Below are 18,759 nucleotides of genomic sequence, written 5' to 3' on the forward strand. Positions count from 1 at the left end.
TGCCAAAATCTGGAATCAAGACTGTTAGGCTATCTGTTGCACCATTTCCTCCTTCAGCCTAGGAAATCTGTGTTCACATTTCTCCTTGATTATGTACTCACTGGGTGGCCTTGGACAAGTCACTATCTTCCTATCTCACAGTTGTTATAAAGAGAGAGATTGTAGTGCACTTTACTCACTTAGAAATGCTGTCAAAGAAATTAATATTTAAGCTCAGAGGCAAGGTTTAATTTGGAAGGTAGGGAAATGATAGATAATAAAGGGTAATCAATGTGCAGATGTCTGTTGCTTTGTTGCATTTATATCCTTCCTTCCTTCCAAGGAACCCAAAGTGGCTTCCATGGTGGTCTTCCTCTCCAGTTTAATCCTCACAGGAAGCCTGTGAGGTAGGTTAGGATGAGTGTCAATAATCCCTAATCTCTAACCATTACACCATGCTGGGTCTCCAGTCCAGATGATGACTGGGATTGGCTCTTTGCCTTTGAAAGGTTTACATGGCTTTGAATTTGTATTAGACAAATTACTGCAGAATGCATCTACCATCAGCTGTATAAACCATGATGGCTAAATGTTCTATTGCTGGGGGTGGGTGGGTAATAATGAGGGAAGGCTACTGCTGTAGTTTTCCCATCTGTACAGTTCTGTTGTCCTGTCTCAAAAAGGATAGAGATGCAAAAGGAATAATGCAAGGATGACCCAAATGATTAACTTCACTGTAAAGAAAAGCTTAAAGGGTTTAGAGGGTTTTAGTTAGGCAGAGGCGGGGGTGGGGTGAATATAATAGAAGTTTATAGAATGATAAATGGTGCAGAGTGGTTTGAGAATATTTCTCTCTCCTATACAAGTAGAGTTTGGGGACACCTGATGAAACTGATTATGACAGTGAGTTCATGACATGCAAGAGGAAGGCCTTTTTCACACAACACATACTTACCTTACAACAGGAGTCCCCAATGCAATGCCCATGGGCACCTGTGAAGCTCTCCACTCCCTGCCCCTTTCAGAAATTAATTTTTAATAAAAACCTTGACAAATTTTAGGGCACCAGGTTCTCCTTCTTCATCCTGAACCTGCCACTGGGCAGGAAAAGGAGGGAGGTGTTGCTTCCTGCTGGCTCCATACAATCTTTTTCCGTCCGCGCAGAGCTTTCCCCTTTGGTCTCTCTCCATCTCACCAGCCTCTAGCCTTTCTGTTTCTCTACCCAGCCCCTTCCTCACTATTTTTCTTCCCCCTCCCTGGCCGCCGTCTTTCTCTCCCTTCAGAGCTCCATCCCCACTCATTGGAACCTAAGGGAGACCAGTAGTTCAGCCCTACCCAGATAGCCAGTGGTGAGGGATAATGGGAGCTGTAGGCCAAAATATCGGCGGTGGGGAGTGAGTTGACTATCTCTGGCTTAAACTAACAGCTGGTTCAAATGCACTGTCCCTCCCATGGTAGCGGCCTCTAATAATGCTTCACCCCACATGTAGGTGTTTCATGTGCAGGAATGTGGCACTTTCAAACGAACAGGTCACCCATATGTATGACCTGGCCAGCTTTGATTATATCGAAGACCATCCATTTGAATAGAAAGAATCCCGTTTTGAAGTAAACTATATCGCCTTGACCAGGGGAAAGGGCTTGAGCCCACCCCCACCCACCCCGAGTGTGAGAGAATAGCATTTTATTCAGCGGTTACTTTCCTTTTGTTCAGAAGACCTCTCACTCAAGGGTTCAAATCATCCTGGAAGATGCCCTGCTTCCCATTAATATCTCTTCCTAGGTTGTGCCACTTTTGTATTCAGATTCCTTGCAAAGGTTTTGAAGATGAACTTCCTGCCATCTCCTAGTATCTATTTTATCTTGGGGAGAAAGAATTCCAGGGTCAGAATGTCAACGCAGCCCATACTGCTGTCCAGCCTCCCTGACAAACATCTCCCTACATCATCAGCTTTAATTTGTGGCTCTACTATATATTGCAGGAGTTACCTCCAAGATGGAAATCTACTCTCCTGGAATCATCAGAACCTTCTTCTGTGGCTACCAGGACTAGCCACTTAAGTTTCCTGTGTGTACTGGCTTTGTTTCTAGACATACCACCCTGTGGGTTTCCTTTCAGATGCATCTTCTTTGGAGCTTCTCGACAAATGGCTTTGATTCTCCCATCAAGGGCCAGAGCATCTCTTGGACTCTTCGTATCCATCCATATTCTAGTGTTCACCCTTTAATAATCTAAATGGATAAATGGCTTTCTATTAAGATAGCCACCCTCTCTATAGCCACTCACTCTGTATAAGGATGTAGCAACATGAAGAGTCAGCCATTGCATCTTTGGCTGTTCTAATCTATCCACAGGTGGTACTGGCAAGACAAAGAGACAGATAAAGCAGTTATACAGGCCACGGTTTTGCAACACTAAATACAGGTCTTAATGGACAACTTGGGCCATAGCTAGACCTAAGGTTTATCCCTGGATCGTCCAGGGGTCAAACGTGTTCATCTAGGTGACACACAGGGGATCCAGTGCTCAGGCAGGGGTGAACCCTGGATGATCATAGGATAAACCTTAGGTCTAGCTGTGGCCTTGCTGTAAGAAAGATGGGAGGTAGACTAAGACCTTTAATGAGCCCTTGCCTCCAGTCCACACTTCTTAATCTAGGTAACACAGGAAGTTGTCTTATACTGAGTCAGACCCTTGGTCCATCCAGCTCAGTATTGTCGACACCAGTTGGCAGTGGCTTGCCAAGATTTCAGGCAGGATTTCCCCCCTGCCCTATCTGGATCTGTCGAGGAACGAACCTGGGACCGTCTGCATGCAAAGCCTGTATTCTGCATTTCCCTTTGCCCCCTTTCTTGAAGGATGGAGATTCTTAAAGGACTAACCCCCTGGCCTGCAGATGGGTGCTTCTTCTCCCTGAGGGCTCCTGCCTGGGGCATTCCTGTGCTGTTAGGCAGGCGTGATAGTGCAGGAGGCATTTCATTCTTCAGACCCAAGAGAAGGTGCTCGTGAGGCTGCTGGCTCCAGTTTTGCAGGCTCTGAGTCCAGGGGCTTGTATTTGCCAGTTCCAGTCTTGGCAGACTCCTGCCTCCAACCTTAGGCCTGGTCCAGGTCTCCAGCAAGCAGCACCACAGCCTCAGACCCAGCTGGCTTGTTCTCCTCCTCCGACTCCAAGCTTCAGGCCAAGGCCATGGCATTTAACCGTGGCTGTAGTTCCATGATAAGAAAAGCTGCTATATTGACTTTTCTTTCATGCAGCCTTTAAAGGTCACAGAACCCGGTCAGAAAGGCAACCCGGTCAGAAAGACTTGGAGCCTGAATGATCCATGAGTTTGGTGTAAGAGCTTCATGCGAACACACAGCACAGTTCCTTTCAAGGCTAGACTGTTGAGAGGAAAATCCAAGCTCCATGTGCCTTGTAGAGATGTGTGTGTTTTTCTTAAGCATTGTCTGAATTGTTAGTGGGAGGAATAAGGTGGCTTTCTGGAAAGGAGAAGAACATTTTGTAGTATTGATGCAGGCAAAAATACTACAGCTGTGCATAGCTAGGAAGATTGGAGGGGGCCCTGTCCGAGCAAGATCAGGGAAAGGCTGCATTTGTTTTTCTGTATAAATGGAGTTCAGTGCAACTGACCCACTCTTAAGCAATGTGACTTCATATAGCTGAATAAGAATGGCTATTCAGGCCAATGCAACAATTGTTAGGTGCCCTTTGGTCAAACCTTCAGGAGCATATTCCATAGCCTTTCTTCTGGAGCAGCCACCTAGCCAATTCCTTGAGGTTAAAAACAGGAAATACAGCTTCCTCTTGTTTTCATATGCTCTTATCTTGGATGCCTTTAATTGTTTCCATTGAAATCCTTTAGCAAGTTACTATTTCTCAGCCTCCTATCAGTAATAGGGGAATGGTGAAGTGAACTGAGCCTTGTCCAAAAATGATGATGTATTCCCATGTTAATTTGTTACAACAAATACAAAACAGGAGTATTGTGGCACTGTAAACAATAACCATTATTGTGGCATTCCTTTTAAACATACCTTAGCAGATACATGAAGTACTACACTTTGCTCATCTTGTATAGATTTGAGCTCAACAGAGAAATGCTAAAGACTCTGGGCTCCATCACACCAGCGATTTATTGCACACTCGCCATGCCTGGTATGTGGTTTTGCAGCCCGGTACTCACATGACATCGTCCCAGTCCTGCACTCATTTCACTTCTTTCCTCTCATTTTTTCATTTCTTTTTGGAGTGGGGAAAATCTGGTTTTTTCTGTGAAAGTCTGTGTTGTTTTACCATAATTACGCAGCTTCAGGCTGCTGTATTGTAGTATTTGTTCACAAATTAAAAAAACATTTTTTAAAAAATAAAAAATTAACTGCAGGGGAAAGGAGAACATAGGGGTGGGGGTGGGAGATTTCAGCAGCATAGCAGTGCTCCATGTAAAAAGATACATGAGCTGAAAGAGTACAACAATGTACACACATGAAAATGCCCAGTGCTCAACTCACTAAGGAAGCGGAGGGAGAAACCGCGGATGAAAACTGGATAAAAAAAGTAGGTGCGATGGAGCTCTCTGCCGCTCCATTCATGGCCTTTACCCCCTCTATACCATGTGTATCTGCCAACTAGGATAACACTTCATTAACCTGATGAACATGGCCCTACTCCAGGGCTGGGCAACTTGTGATGTTTTTGGCCTATAATAGACAGTGTGGTGTAGTGGTTAAAGTGTTGCACTGGGAGTTGGGAGATCCAGGTTCTAGTCCCCACTCAGCCCTGGAAACCCACTGGGTGACTTTGGGCCAGTCACAGACTCTCAGCCCAACCTACCTCACAGGGTTGTTGTGAGGATAAAATGGAGAGGAGGAGGATTATGTATGCCACTTTGGGTTCCTTGAGAGGGAAAAAAGGTGGGATATAAATGCAATAATAAATAAATAAATAAAACTCCCATCAGCTCTAACCAACATAGCCAATGGTGAGGGATAATGGGAGTTTTAGACTATAACATCTGGAGGGCCACAGGTTGCCTTAGTCTATGAAGGCTGAGCGCATAATAAGGCTGCAATCCTATAAACACCTGGATTTAGCCCCATTGAACACCTCTCAAGTATCAATGCATAGGAATATATTCTACATGTGTTAGTCTTTAAGATACCACTCTTTTGCGTGTGTTTTAAAAATCTATATTATTATTGATACCATGATCCTATTTAAGGATGTTGTTTTGGAGTGCTTGTTGGTTAATACAGGGTTGTTGCCATAGCTGGATTCTTTGTGAGATGCTGAATTACTTAGATACATCATGAATTATGGAAATGTTGTTTCCTTTTTTTGGGGAAACATTGTGCCACCATTTTAAAGAGAATTCTCACCTTATTAAGATGCTTTTGACACATCTCAGACATTCATTATCCAATTTAATTGGAAGGATTTAATTGGGAAGATCACCTGTAATAACTCTCTCATGACATCTTCATCCACATATGACTTTCACTGTTTTGATGTGCAGCATGGTAGCCCAGGGCTAGCTCTAGTTGTAAGATGCACAGAACGTAAATGAAAAACAAAGAAATGTTGCATAGGATATTGCAAATTTTACCTTTTATTAGAGCAGTACAATTACATGATTATTTGCTTTTTGTTTCCATTTTATTCGACTGGCTGGTGCTATATGGAAAGCTAATGGATCTTTCTAGGCTGCCTTGGGAGGTTGCTTGCTGGTAAAGTCTTAAGAAACACAAGTCTTCAGGAAGGGACACCCAGAGGGACATTCTGAGTATTTGAAACCCTCCTGGAGAAATCCAGGGCTCATGTTTCTCACCTGGTGGGTGTGCCCTGATTGCAGCCATGTCACTGGCTGGCTTGGAACCAAGGATGCTGTGTGCCTGACGTGCAGCAGCTCTTTGTTGTGATGTCAGATATTGTGAGAAGAGAATGACTTGGCAGGGCAAAGTCTGCACAAAGATGTTCACATGTTCGGCCTCATGCCAGAGGGGGAATTAGATTCAGATTCATTCTCTGGTGTGCATGCATCCCCTCACACTTTTTAGCTGTCACCCTCCTTTCCCTATATGGACCTTTTAAACTTTTATCCTTGTTTGATTGGGTTTTTTTAACTGCATACTATCTCAGATCCCTTCTGAACTGCAGCAGCCAGAATATATATATTTCTCCTTGGGCATCTCTTCAGTGTTCAGTTAGTAGTCTCATTGGGTAGTTCCATATAGAGTACATTGCCGTGATGGGCATCAACAACCAAGGCTAGATCTGAGTTCTCCAGGAAAGGTCTAGAGAATGATAGCTTTGGCAGTGAATCAAACATATGTCACCCAGCAGCAGCTACATCCCAAATCTTCCATCCTTTCATTGTGTTGGATAAGAGCCAATCTACACATTACAAACCTCCATTTGGAGGCTTTTCCAAAGTTTAGGTGCCCCAGCTGAAAAGGCAGAACCCACATTATGACTGCTTTGTGTAAGGTGTACTCAAGAGTACAGATGATCTTGTCCAAAGTGCCTGCAGTCTTGTTGTGGCATGTTTTGTACTGTTGAAAAACCTGATGCATAAGTAATATGCATCCAGTAGGAGAAAGGTTTTAATACAAATGATTTCGTCACTTAAAAAATGAAATTTTCCCCATGTTAGTGCATCTGTTGCACCTGCAATTACTATGTGGAATTAGAGTGTTCTTTGGTTTGGGTATATTGTAGTCATGGTTTTTGTGGTGATGTATGTGGCATATGCAGCCACATTGAATGATGTGCCATGAGAGTTGTTTTCCCTTGGTAAGTTTAAAATGTAACCTGCATCTGCCACGACAGCATTTTATAATTTTGGCCTCCCAGTACATTTCCTCACTCTGCGCAGTGATTGTCCTCATATAATGAGGAGCAGTAAGTTCATGAGGTGATCCATAGGTTGTCTAGGGCAGTAGTGAGCAGAAGGTAGGCTCTAGTCCACCGCTGGACTACTGGCCAATATCTAGTAGATACCTTGCAGTAAATAGCTTGGCCATAATTGCCAAGGATTCAGCAACCTCCTGGTTAGACTACTGCAATGCATTGTACATGGGGCCACCCTCAAAAATGCTCCAGAAACTACAGTTGGTTCAGAATAGGGCCACAAGATTATTAATTGGGAGTGGGTGGTATGACCACATTATGCCTGCCAGCTGCATTAGTCCCAATCCATTTTTGGGCCCTATTTAAAGTGCTGGTTTTAATCTTTAAACCCCTAAATGTATTGGGACCAGATTATCTGAGTGCCCCAACCAAATTATATATGGTGAGTAACCATCAAGGAGACGGCCATTTCGGTAATGGCTCCCCAGGGAATCTTTGCTAAGGGATGGTTACACCATATAGTAAATAGATACATACACAAAGTTTTACCATTGACTGGCTTCTAAAAAGACATTGTTTTCTGCACGTTTTCAGTCTCCCTAACAAATGGAGTGGTCTTTTAAAGTCCTTATATGACAGCATCAGGCGACGTATCCTAAATGGATCTTGAAGAGGGGAACTGCAAAATTTAGCTTCACTCATTTGTCTATTATAAAGGCTAACCAGCTATTTAGGTTTTAACCATTGATTCTGTGCTTCTAAGTAGTTGTAAGCCTATTGCTAAGCAGTGGCTAGAAGATATAATTTACTAAACCTAAGCAAAACTCTGAAGGGAGCAACTTCAGTCCATCTCTGAGACAATGTGGAGGTAGATGTAGGGTGACCATATGAAAAGGAGGGCAGGCTCCTGTATCTTTAACAGTTGCATAGAAAAGGAAATTTCAGCAGGTGTCATTTGTATATATTTGTATTTTGTATTTGTATTTTGTATTTGTGTTTTTAACCTGTTGGTTGTTTTATGATGGTTTTAATTTTTGTGAACCGCCCAGAGAGCTTCGGCTATTGGGCGGTATAAAAATGTAATAAATAAATAAATAAAATATGGGGAACCTGGTGAAATTCCCTCTTCATCACAGCAGTTAAACCTGCAGGAGCTATACTAGAGTGACCAGATTTAAAAGAGGGCAGGGCACCTGCAACTTTAACTGTTGTGATGAAGAGGAAATTTCATCAGGTTCCCCATATATACAAATGACACCTGCTGAAATTTCCTTTTCAATACAACTGTTAAAGATATAGGAGCCCTGTCCTCCTTTTCATATGGTCACCCTAGGTAGATGGCTAAAGTTAATGCTTACTTATCCCAGGCCAACATGTCCCAGCTAAGTTTATATTGATCAGCATTGAGATATATCTCAAGCTTTTTCTCCAGACAAGCTTACTAGGAGTTTCCCCAGGCTGAATCTTTCTCTGACCATTAGCTACCCATGTCAACCTACCTCATATTGCTTTAATGAGGATGGGAGAAGATAGGGACCATTCTTAGTCCCCACCCCCATCCGGTCTACTTTTCCCTGAAGGGAAGATTACAAACAAGACTTTTCCTGTTTAAATCCCTGATAAAGTCAAAGTCACAATTGCGTTCCCTGCTGTCTGTCCGAAGGTCGGTGCTGATAGTCAGACCCAGCGCTGGGCTGCAGTGCAGCCGGAGCCAAGATTCTGGGGTTATTGCCGTTCAGTTTCAAAAATGCAGACCCTCCTCTACTCCCTCTGGGAGCTGCAGGGGCCCCTTCGCCACCCAAGCAGTGAAAGGCCTTTGTCATCCAGATTGGGGTGGGTGGGATGTGCTTACATGTGAGGCAGTTCCTCTTGTGACTTTGTCTCTTAGGGTTCGGGGTCATGAGAGTCACATGTTTCATAACTGTATGGGAATGAGGGGTGGTGTGGTGTTATTTTGAGAAAGGGAAACAATAGCAGAAGAAATCGAGTTCTTAAATTCCCAGAGTTTCAGTGTGGTTGCACTTTCTCAGGTTCTTAATTTGAAGAGATCATTTTAAAACTGAAACAACAAGGATTTTATTGGTCAGCTTTTATGAAAAAGAGCAACACCCTCAGTCTTTTTTTATTTAGTACTTTTTCTGAGACAGCTGATATGTATCCGATTTAAGCATTATCCACTCTTGCTTTTAAACATGATCTTTATTATTATTGTTATTATTATTAATTTTATTTCTTACCCGCCTCTCCATTCTGATCGAGGCGGGGAACAACAATAAATGATAAAATACATAAAACTGAATTAAAACATAGTATACATTGTTAAAAACATCCTAAAAAACATCCTAAAAACATCTTAAAGTTCCACTGGATAGGCCTGCTGGAAGATATCAGTCTTTATAGCTTTCTTGAATGCTAGTAGACTGTTTAATAATAATAAATTTATTGCATTTTCTTTGTCTTTTTGCCATTGTTGCTACTAAGCGATTTCTGCTGGTCTTTGCCAGTAGTGGTTGAGATGCATATATACACACACCCTGTTCATCTATTCACCCTCACATATACATATATGCACACACAAGCACATTCTACTCATCCATCCTCTCTCTCACACACCCATGTACACATATAGTGTAATTTGTTCTGGGGGAAAAACACTCCCACTCTCTCCAGTGGGATTCCTCCTGCCCCCGCCAATGCAAACAGCAGATGCTAGAGGCCTGATCTGGATTGGGACCTAGATATGGGAGGTAGGCATCCTTTGATGTTTTGCCTCCCTCTCTGGTCCCTATTCAGATTGGGCTCCCAGCAGCTGCAACTTCAGTTGGGGGGAAAAAGCTCTTACTGGAGTGAATTGGAGTTTTCCTCTCTATGCAAATTGCAGATGCTAGGGATCTGATATGGATTGGGACCATGTTATGTTGGGGGGTGTTGGGGCGTTAATTCTTTGCCCTGCATTGCAGTCCCAGTCTGGGTCACGATGCCACATAATATTAATATAATGTGTTTTGTTGATAAAAATGCATTGTATTTCACTGGAGTGCTATTCCCAATTATCACTATATACTGACTGTAAGTGATCAGTAACAGATGTGACTAGTTGTGTGTACGTGTTATGAGATAGCTATGAGTAATAGAATGTATTCTTAAAAATGAAGGAAGGCTGCCCCAAACGGGTTGGTCAAGAGCTGGAAGCTGCACGTAGTTTAACTTAGCAGAAATACCTTCATCTGGGTATTACTGGTTATATTGAGAAAAATAAGAATAGTGGTATGACTGCCTCTAAAACGTAAGATGAGGCTATCTGCAAAAGAGTTATAAAAGCAAGAATTAGACCTGGTTGCGCAGAGAGATCCTGGGAGAATGAGACGCCTACCCAACATGATTATTTAAGCTCTGCAAACCAAGCTTGCCAGATTGGTAATTATAAGATCTTAATGATGAGTGCTTTGTTGGTTGAGAGGAATAGAATTTCAATTTTACTAAAAAATATGTTAGCCATGATTTATATTATGCTTCTAATAGTCCTAACTGCATTACATGTACTAATGTGTTTTGCTTGCTTTATAATTGCATATATTCATTATTCTATAATACTGTTTAAGCAATAAATGTATATTTTATGGTGCCACTTTGTGTTACTTCGCTTGAGAGAAGTTTCAGGGACCGCAACCCATATATATTAATTCTTGATGCCCAGATCACTCAGCTAGATTCATAAATCTATCACTGAGTGGAGTTGGTCCTTTAAATCCATTGTATTCTCTCTTGATCTGGTGAATCTGATACACCTGTTCAAGTTTGGGAAACAAGCTAATTGGATGAAGCAGGAAAGAGTTACCTGTCTCAGGTGGGTGGCCATACCTGTAGTTTGTACTGGAGCAAATGGAGGGTTTTTCCTAATGCAAATTGTAGGCATGGTGAGGGCGGGGTGTGTGTGATCAGAATTGGGATCATAGCAGAAAGCAAAGGTTTAAATTCCCCTACTTTCCACACCAGGATGCTAACCCGGTCATGATTCCAAGTCCTCCCACCGAGATGCAAGACAATAAAGAGGTCTGCCGTATAATCCAGAAAGCTTTATTCAACAAATAAACATCTCTTCACACCTTATGGGAGTGTGAATGCTCTGTTAGCTTAACAAAGCTAGTCAGTTGCCTTTCAACTAAAACTGGACAGTTTTCTCCGCAGTCCAACAGTTACTTTACTTCATGGTCTTTTTTGAGAAGCCTCTGGTGAGTGGCTACCCTAAGGTATCACCTCCCACCTCCTCTCAACTCTGCCCACTTGACCCTGCGACAGATACTGGGATCTGTCAATTCTGATGCACCCCCCCCTCCTCTGACAGAGGCTGAGTTCCCAGGGATGGGGGGAGAATGGTCTCTGAGCCTTTGGCATCCTGTTTGATAAGCTCCTGGGAAGACACATCCTTGACTCTTGAAGTGTCTGGAGAATCTCCTCCCCCACTTCCTGTCTTGGCTGATATACTTCTGGTCCTGCTTCGTTTTCTTCAGATTCTGAACCTGATTCAACCCCCAAAACCCCTTCCCCCACATTAGGGAAAACAGGCTTGATCCTGACACCCCAGCATCTGCAATTTGCTGCTTTTCCAACCTGGCTGGAGAGGAAGACAAGCTTCTCCCTCTGCAGCCAGCATGGAAGCTGAGAGGAAGCCTTGTGGGCCATATCCAACTTGTAGACTGCTGGTTCCCCATCCCTGTCCTAGAGAGCTGCTGCTGGCATAGACAGTACTTAGCTAGATGAACCAATGGTCTGTTTTGGTATAAGGAAGCTTCTTATGTGCCTGTGCATTTCATACAACAGGCCCTGAAATATCCCTAAAGCGGATCAGGGAGCCGAGTATCAGCACTGGTTCCGTAGCCCACTATTTCATGGATGATCTACTTTCTTTCCCTTGTCTTCTGGTTTAGTGCCAAAGGATTAAACTGAAGATTCTGTACAAACATGCTCTTCTGCTCCAGGTGTATCCAAGTGTCGAATGGCAGTAAGAAACCTGCCAGCCAGAGCAGTCTGTCCAGGATGGCAACTTGTTAAGCATGGGTAGGTGGCCTAAACCACCCAGTTTAGCAATGAAATGAGAACAGAGGGCTTAAGGGTTTGGTGGAGATTAACACTGTGGCCTAACAAGACTGAGGGAAATGGAAGAAGGAAACTTTGAGGGCAAGATGGAGGAGTTTGAAGGGAGAGCAACACGGAGGGGAGTTCAGGGCTTCTGCAGTGCTCCCTAAGTAAAAAAAGTAATAGGAAAGGGCTAAGAGGCCTGGCAGTGGGTTTGCCTCTCAGGTTCTGTGGTTGTTCCACAGCAAGAAGGGTTTGCTAATTTTATTTACTTATTTAATTTATCTATTGTGAACCGCCCAGAGACCTCCGGCTATTGGGCGGTATAGAAATGTAATAAATAAATAAATAAATCATTTATTTATTAAATATCTTAGACACCTTTCCCAGAAAAAAAGGCTCAAGGTATCTTACAGCCAGGATTAAAACATATGAATATCTTAAACAATTTAAAGCTGTGAAAAACAGAAAACAATAAAATACCAAGATCCAATAAAACAACTAAATTAAGAAGCCCATCATATGCTATCAAATACCTGAGAGTAAGAGTAAAGTTTTTTAAATCTATGATATCTGCCTTATTGCATCTGTATTTTTATTGTATTTTTACATATCATAGAATCATAGAATAGCAGAGTTGGAAGGGGCCTACAAGGTCATCGAGTCTAACCCCCTGCTCAATGCAGGAATCCACCCTAAAGCATCCCTGACAGGTGGTTGTCCAGCTGCCTCTTGAAGGCCTCTAGTGTGGGAGAGGCCACAACCTCACCAGGCAACTGATTCCATTGTCGTACTGCTGTAACAGTCAGGAAGTTTTTCCTGATGTCCAGCTGGAATCTGGCTTCCTTTAACTTGAGCCCATTATTCCGTGTCCTGCACTCTGGGAGGATCGAGAAGAGATCCTGGCCCTCCTCTGTGTGACAACCTTTTAAGTATTTGCTATCATGTCTCCCCTCAATCGTCTCTTCTCCAGGCTAAACATGCCCAGTTCTTTCAGTCTCTCTTCATAGGGCTTTGTTTCCAGACCCCTGATCATCCTGGTTGCCCTCTTCTGAACACTCTCCAGCTTGTCTGTGTCCTTCTTGAATTGTGGAGCCCAGAACTGGACGCAATACTCTAGATGAGGCCTAACCAGGGCAGAATAGAGAGGAACCAATACCTCACATGATTTGGAAGCTATACTTCTATTAATGCAGCCCAAAACAGCATTTGCCTTTCTTGCAGCCATATCACACTGTTGGCTCATATTCAGCTTGTGATCTATAACATTTCCAAGACCCTACTAGGTTGTAGTATTGCTGAGCCAAGTATCCCCCATCTTGTAACTGTGCCTTTGGTTTCTATTTCCTAAATGTAGAACTTGGCATTTATCCCTATTAAATTTCATTCTGTTGTTTTCAGCCCAGCACTCCAGCCTATCAAGATCACTTTGAAGTTTGTTTCTGTCTTCCAGGGTATTAGCTGTCCCACCCAATTTTGTGTCACCTGCAAATTTGATAAGCGTTCCCTGCACCTCCTCATCCAAATCATTAATAAAAATATTGAAGAGCACTGGGTCCAGGACTGAGCCCTGCGGTACCCCACTCGTTGCCTCTCCCCAGTTTGAGAAGGTTCCATTGATAAGTACTCTTTGAGTCCGATTCTGTAGCCAACCGTGAATCCACCTAATAGTTGTTCCATCTAGCCCACTTTTAGCTAGTTTGTTAATCAGCATATCATGGGGCACTTTGTCAAAAGCTTTGCTGAAGCTTATGGTTTTTCATATCGTATTTTTTTAGATTGTTTTATGGTTTTAATTTTTATTTGTATTAGTATGCAGATTATGGTTTATATTGATTTATGGGTTATTGTTTTCCTGTTGTGTTAATCATGAATTTTTGTAGTGTGTATATGTATTGCTTTGGGACTGCTTTGGTGCACAAGCATTAGAAGGGTTGGAATATACCTGTATAACTACTCCACCACTCCTACACCCACCACTGGGTCCTACCATTGTGGAGATGCAATCTAATCTATGAATAGGAAAATTATTTGGCCCTGTGGTGCAACCCTGTTTTTCTTATTAAAGCTATCTAGGATCTTGATGATAATTACTACTTATATAGTGTCACCACAGAGCATGGTGTTTCACAGAGTACAAGCTGACAAGTCCCTGTCCCATTCAATACAGGAAATAACAGGAAGAGGCAGTATGTTATGCCGCTTTTGGAGGGGTCTGGGGCAGAATGTCATGGATGGACTTTGTGATTAGCTCACTGAGCATTTTTCCTCTGCTTTAGGAAATCTCCTTTTTAGTTTTTCCAAAAGATGGGACTTCTAAAGTCTTTCTAACAACATTATTCCAAAAACTGCTAAGACTGCAATCCTGTGCACATTTGCTTTGAGTCAGACCCATTGAATCCAGTGGGGCTTATGTCTGAGTAAAATAAGCTTAGTGTGCTGGGCTCCATATCTGCTAGGAAATGAACCCCCCCCCCCCATAATCACAAACAGTCCTTCTTAATTGTACTCCCTTTCCCCGCTGAAAATAATATCTCTATAACCTTGAACCTTCCTTTCTTTAAATAGAGTACAATGCTGTATGTTCTGCTGCCCATCCAGCAACAGTTCTATAGTAAATAATTCCATTTCTGTTAAGATCCTGATGTGTTTTAAGTAGAAACTCTCTTTCAAGGACTTTACTTTTAAAATGTTTTCATTTTGCATCTCTTAGACACCATTGAAATGTGATCCATTTCACGTTTGCCATTGATCACAACACATTTTTTAGGAAATAATCATAGGAACAACCTGCTTTGTGGGAGCTGCTTTAAATTGCTTGCAGTGGCAGCTGCTTCCATGTGGCCAGTGTTTGCAGGGGTGTGGAGAAAACTGTCCCATCTATGTGGTAAGCTTTTGTGCATGGATAGCTTGTTGCATGGAGGCAGCGGCCATGAAGAGAAGTTGAGAGCAGTCTTTCTGTGATGACATCAGCCTTAAGAATACCATTCCTAACGCGTTGAATAAAGGTAATGTGTGGTGGGCCATAATATGGGAACAGCCTCTCTCTCTCTCTCTCTCTGAATGGATTTTGAATTAGAAATATGTGTTGCCTCAGTACTGAGGTGTAAGACTTAAGAGATGCAGAATGTAGTCCTTTGAAAAGAATTTTTATATGATAAAAATATAAATATGACACACAAGGCGCTGGAGCCAGATTTAGTCACATTTAGAGTAGACCCTTTGATATTAATGGGAAAAGTTAGTCACGACTAATTTAAGTCCAATTGATTTCAGTTGGTCTACTCTAACTATGACTAAACCTGGATCCTGTCCCATGATTTTAATACAGAATGGATCTTTTATGGACATTTTATATTTTGTCTGATCCAGCAGCTGTCCTTAGCTTGTTGCGTTAGGAATGTGTCCAAGCCCTTTCAAGTCACATGACTTGGAGACAGCCTCTACAGTGACTTTGCAATTGGTTCATTTTGTGCTGTGAGAAGGATGGTGGGGAAATCATTGCAAGGAAAGAGAGGTACACATTGCAAAGCAAATTATTGCAATTGTCTGCCTATCTTCCAGCTTGGGCCTGTTTCTTTACACCCCTTGATTGTATTTCTATCCAACCTCTCCACCAACCCGACTCCAAATATAGCTTTACAATAACTTTGTAAGGTATGTTGGTCTGAGAGAGACAGAGGGTGTGACTGGCCCAAAGCCACCCATTGACTTCGTCTGAGCGGGATTCGAGGCCAGCCTTGCCCAACTCTTGCCCAACACTCCAGCCACGTTGGCTCTCTCATTTCCACCCTGTGCCTTGCAAGGTAAACTACTCAGCTGAGCAATATATACTGTGAAGTGGCTATGGGGTAGAAGGGGATGTTCTATTGCAATGATGAATTAAATTTTGCAACAGAACAGTGTTAAACAGCACACACAGACATGCCTATTTTAACACTGTAAGATCTTTGCTCTGTAGAATTAACTATTCTCCCCAGATGCCTTTCACCTCAAGTTTAGGGCACAAAAGGGAGAAAAGCAGATTGCTGCTTCTGAATAGCAAGAGGGTGGTGAGTAGATCAGTCTCAAAAGAGCTTGAGAAAAACTGTACTAGAGAGATCAAGAGGAACAGCGAAGAGGTGACACTGTGAGAACGATTAGCTTCCCTATGGCAGATCCTCAGAGGAAGTGAGGAAATCTTTTAGGAAGTTCGAGAAAAAGTTGCTGGGTGGCATAAAAATAAGAGGAATTGACCAGAGGAAAAGGTCATGATGGCACTACCCTGTTTTATGGAAAGCAAATGTGGGAGGCTGTATGTGCTATTATACAGACCTAGGCTCATACTTTCTTCCCTTAACAGTCATCGCCACCAATAGTGCTTCTTCAATAACACATAGGAGATTTATATTAAAATTGGGCAGTTATGATTTAAAATTTCAGGTAGCAGTTTGTGTTCCTTCACGTTGTATGTTTTTTTCATGCTTCTTCTATTTTGGGAACTTAAGTATAAGATTTGTGTATTTGTTTTAAGTACAGTATCTATTTCTGAAACAGTTGGCTGGACCTTTTTTTTTTTTTTTTGCCCTGCACGGAATGTACCAGTTTGTATCTGTCCATTTGTCATTCGTGCTCCTCCTCCTCGTCCTTCTTCTTCTCCTCGTTACTCTCCAATGCCAAGTTGTCTTGGTACTCATAGGAGAGGAAAAGGGCAGAGTGTATTTATATTTTGCTAAACCTACTTAATTATAAAAGTCTCTCAATATTGTGGGTAATGCAAGAACTAAAAAATTGGATAATATAAAAACTGACATATTTTTATGGTATCTTGGGTAATATAAAAACTAGTAAGTTGGAAAATGTAAGAACTGACATACAGTTATATCATCTTGGGTAATATATGTTATGAGAACTGACATATAGACTGTATGACTGATGAAGAGCAGATGTGTATGTGGGGGTGGGGCTATAATTAAGTTCTTTTACTACGGCATTTGCCATCTTCATGGAATTGCTGCAGTAGTAGGAATACCTGTTTTATGGAAGAGCTGTATATAAAATGCTTGTGAACAATTAACACCCCCCTGCCCCCATAGTGAGGGGTTGGATACAACCTCTTTTTTCTATTATGGCAGGCTTCCTCAACCTGTTGCCCTCCAGGTGTTTTGGACTACAATTCCCAGCATTCCTGACCATTGCCCATTGTAGCTGGTGCTGATGGGAGATGAAGTCCAAAACATCTGGAGGACATCAGTTTGGGCAAGGTTGTACCATGGCAATACTGTGGGGCATTCTGACTCTGCAACTGATTTGTGGGATGAGCAAGTCAGAAGTGTTCTGTGGTTTCCCAGGCATAGATTACTCTTCATCAATAATCACCAACAGAGCTAACCAAAATTTCCACAAATTACTTCAGGGTGCCATAGAAACAGTTTGTTGAATTTGCCACATACATGAGCTAATGGTAATAGGGATGTAGAATTCCTACCCACGCACTTCCCACATTGTTTGTTAGGTACCCTAAAGCAAAGGCTCCTTAAAAAGGGTATCTGCAAGTTCAGCCTTCTCCAACCTGGATGACATGATATTTTGGACTTCAGTCCCCATCAGCCTCAGCCAGCATGGCCAATGGTCAGGAATCCTGGAAGTTATAGTCCAAAATTTCTGCAGAGCACCAGGTCAGGGAAGACTGTGCTAGGTGAATAGTTTTCAAACTTTCTGCCCTCAGGGAACATGTACATATTGACTCATCTGTTGTGGAACCTTTGTATATTGCATAGGATTCTGGCATAGGTTCTCTTAGGAACACTTTCCATGGCTTGAGCTAATTGGGCCTCGTTGCTTCATCTGAATTTACACCCTAGAGCTGCTTTCCTTCACCTAGTGCCCTCCAGATATTTTGAACTTCAACTTCCATCAGCATCAGCCCATGGTCTGGGGGTCAGGAATATTGGGAGTTTTAGTCAAAACATTTGGAGGGCACCAGGTTGGGGAAGGCTTCTTTGCTGTTGCACACTGCAGTGGAAAAATAATGGTGGTGGGAAAACTGTTTTTCAGGTATGCTTCTCCTCCGTTCTTTATCTTCTCCTTGATGAATGTTGGATTAGGCTTCCAAGAATCTCTGGAGCCCCTACCAGCACCACAGACACACACACAATTTAAACCCACTCTTAGTTGAGGTGAAATCCTATAACTTCATATTCTGGTACAATACATTCTGAATTCAATGTATGATATATACATTTAATAGTTTAGATGAGGAAAATTCAGAATTTAGATTTAACAGAGACCTGTTAAGAGTGCTTACATCAACACAGGACGTTTTTAGACCAGAGGAATATAGCGCAGGAACAGGAATGTCGGCTGAGAGGGACTAGCCTGTGGGGAGGATCTCTACTGGGAAAAGGGAGTGCCAAATTTCACAGACACACTTGCATATAACTTCTCACTGACATTTTTACATAAAATGAAAAGCAGCAGTGGGAGACGGTGGTGGAAAGCAAAAAGGGAGATAGGGGCTGCTTCATCTTCCCCCTTTTGCCATTTTTCCTGTCAGAATTGCTCACCCTAAGCAGCTTTTCTCACTGTGAAGGACCCATTTCCTTTCATCGATGGTGGGGTTGCACAGCCCAAAGGGAAAGATTTATACAGCTATTCCCTCAACTCTTCATCCCAGCTGGTGCTTTGCTCAAGACAGCAGGTTCTTATAGATAATTTTCAATTAACCCCTCCCCCCCCCCCCCCCCCCGTTGGTGGGGATGTTACACATGACTCCATGTAACATGTTTTTTGGCCCTTGGAGAACCAGCTGTGAGGGGGTGAAAACAAAGCCAGATCCCCTTGTGTAGGAGGAAGAAATAGAGCTTTTACTTTGAAG

At 42.5% G+C, this 18,759-nt stretch overlaps 1 protein-coding gene across 5 annotated transcripts in view; it reads left to right on the plus strand.

Moving 5' to 3' along the window:
• NR1H3 (nuclear receptor subfamily 1 group H member 3) overlaps positions 1 to 18,759 on the plus strand; it is a 41,273-nt gene that overhangs the window by 1,185 nt on the left and 21,329 nt on the right. The gene's annotated exons all lie outside the window — the stretch shown is intronic.

The sequence above is a fragment of the Elgaria multicarinata genome, chromosome 2 (assembly GCF_023053635.1).
Source record: "Elgaria multicarinata webbii isolate HBS135686 ecotype San Diego chromosome 2, rElgMul1.1.pri, whole genome shotgun sequence".
In the NCBI taxonomy this organism is placed as follows: domain Eukaryota; kingdom Metazoa; phylum Chordata; class Lepidosauria; order Squamata; family Anguidae; genus Elgaria; species Elgaria multicarinata.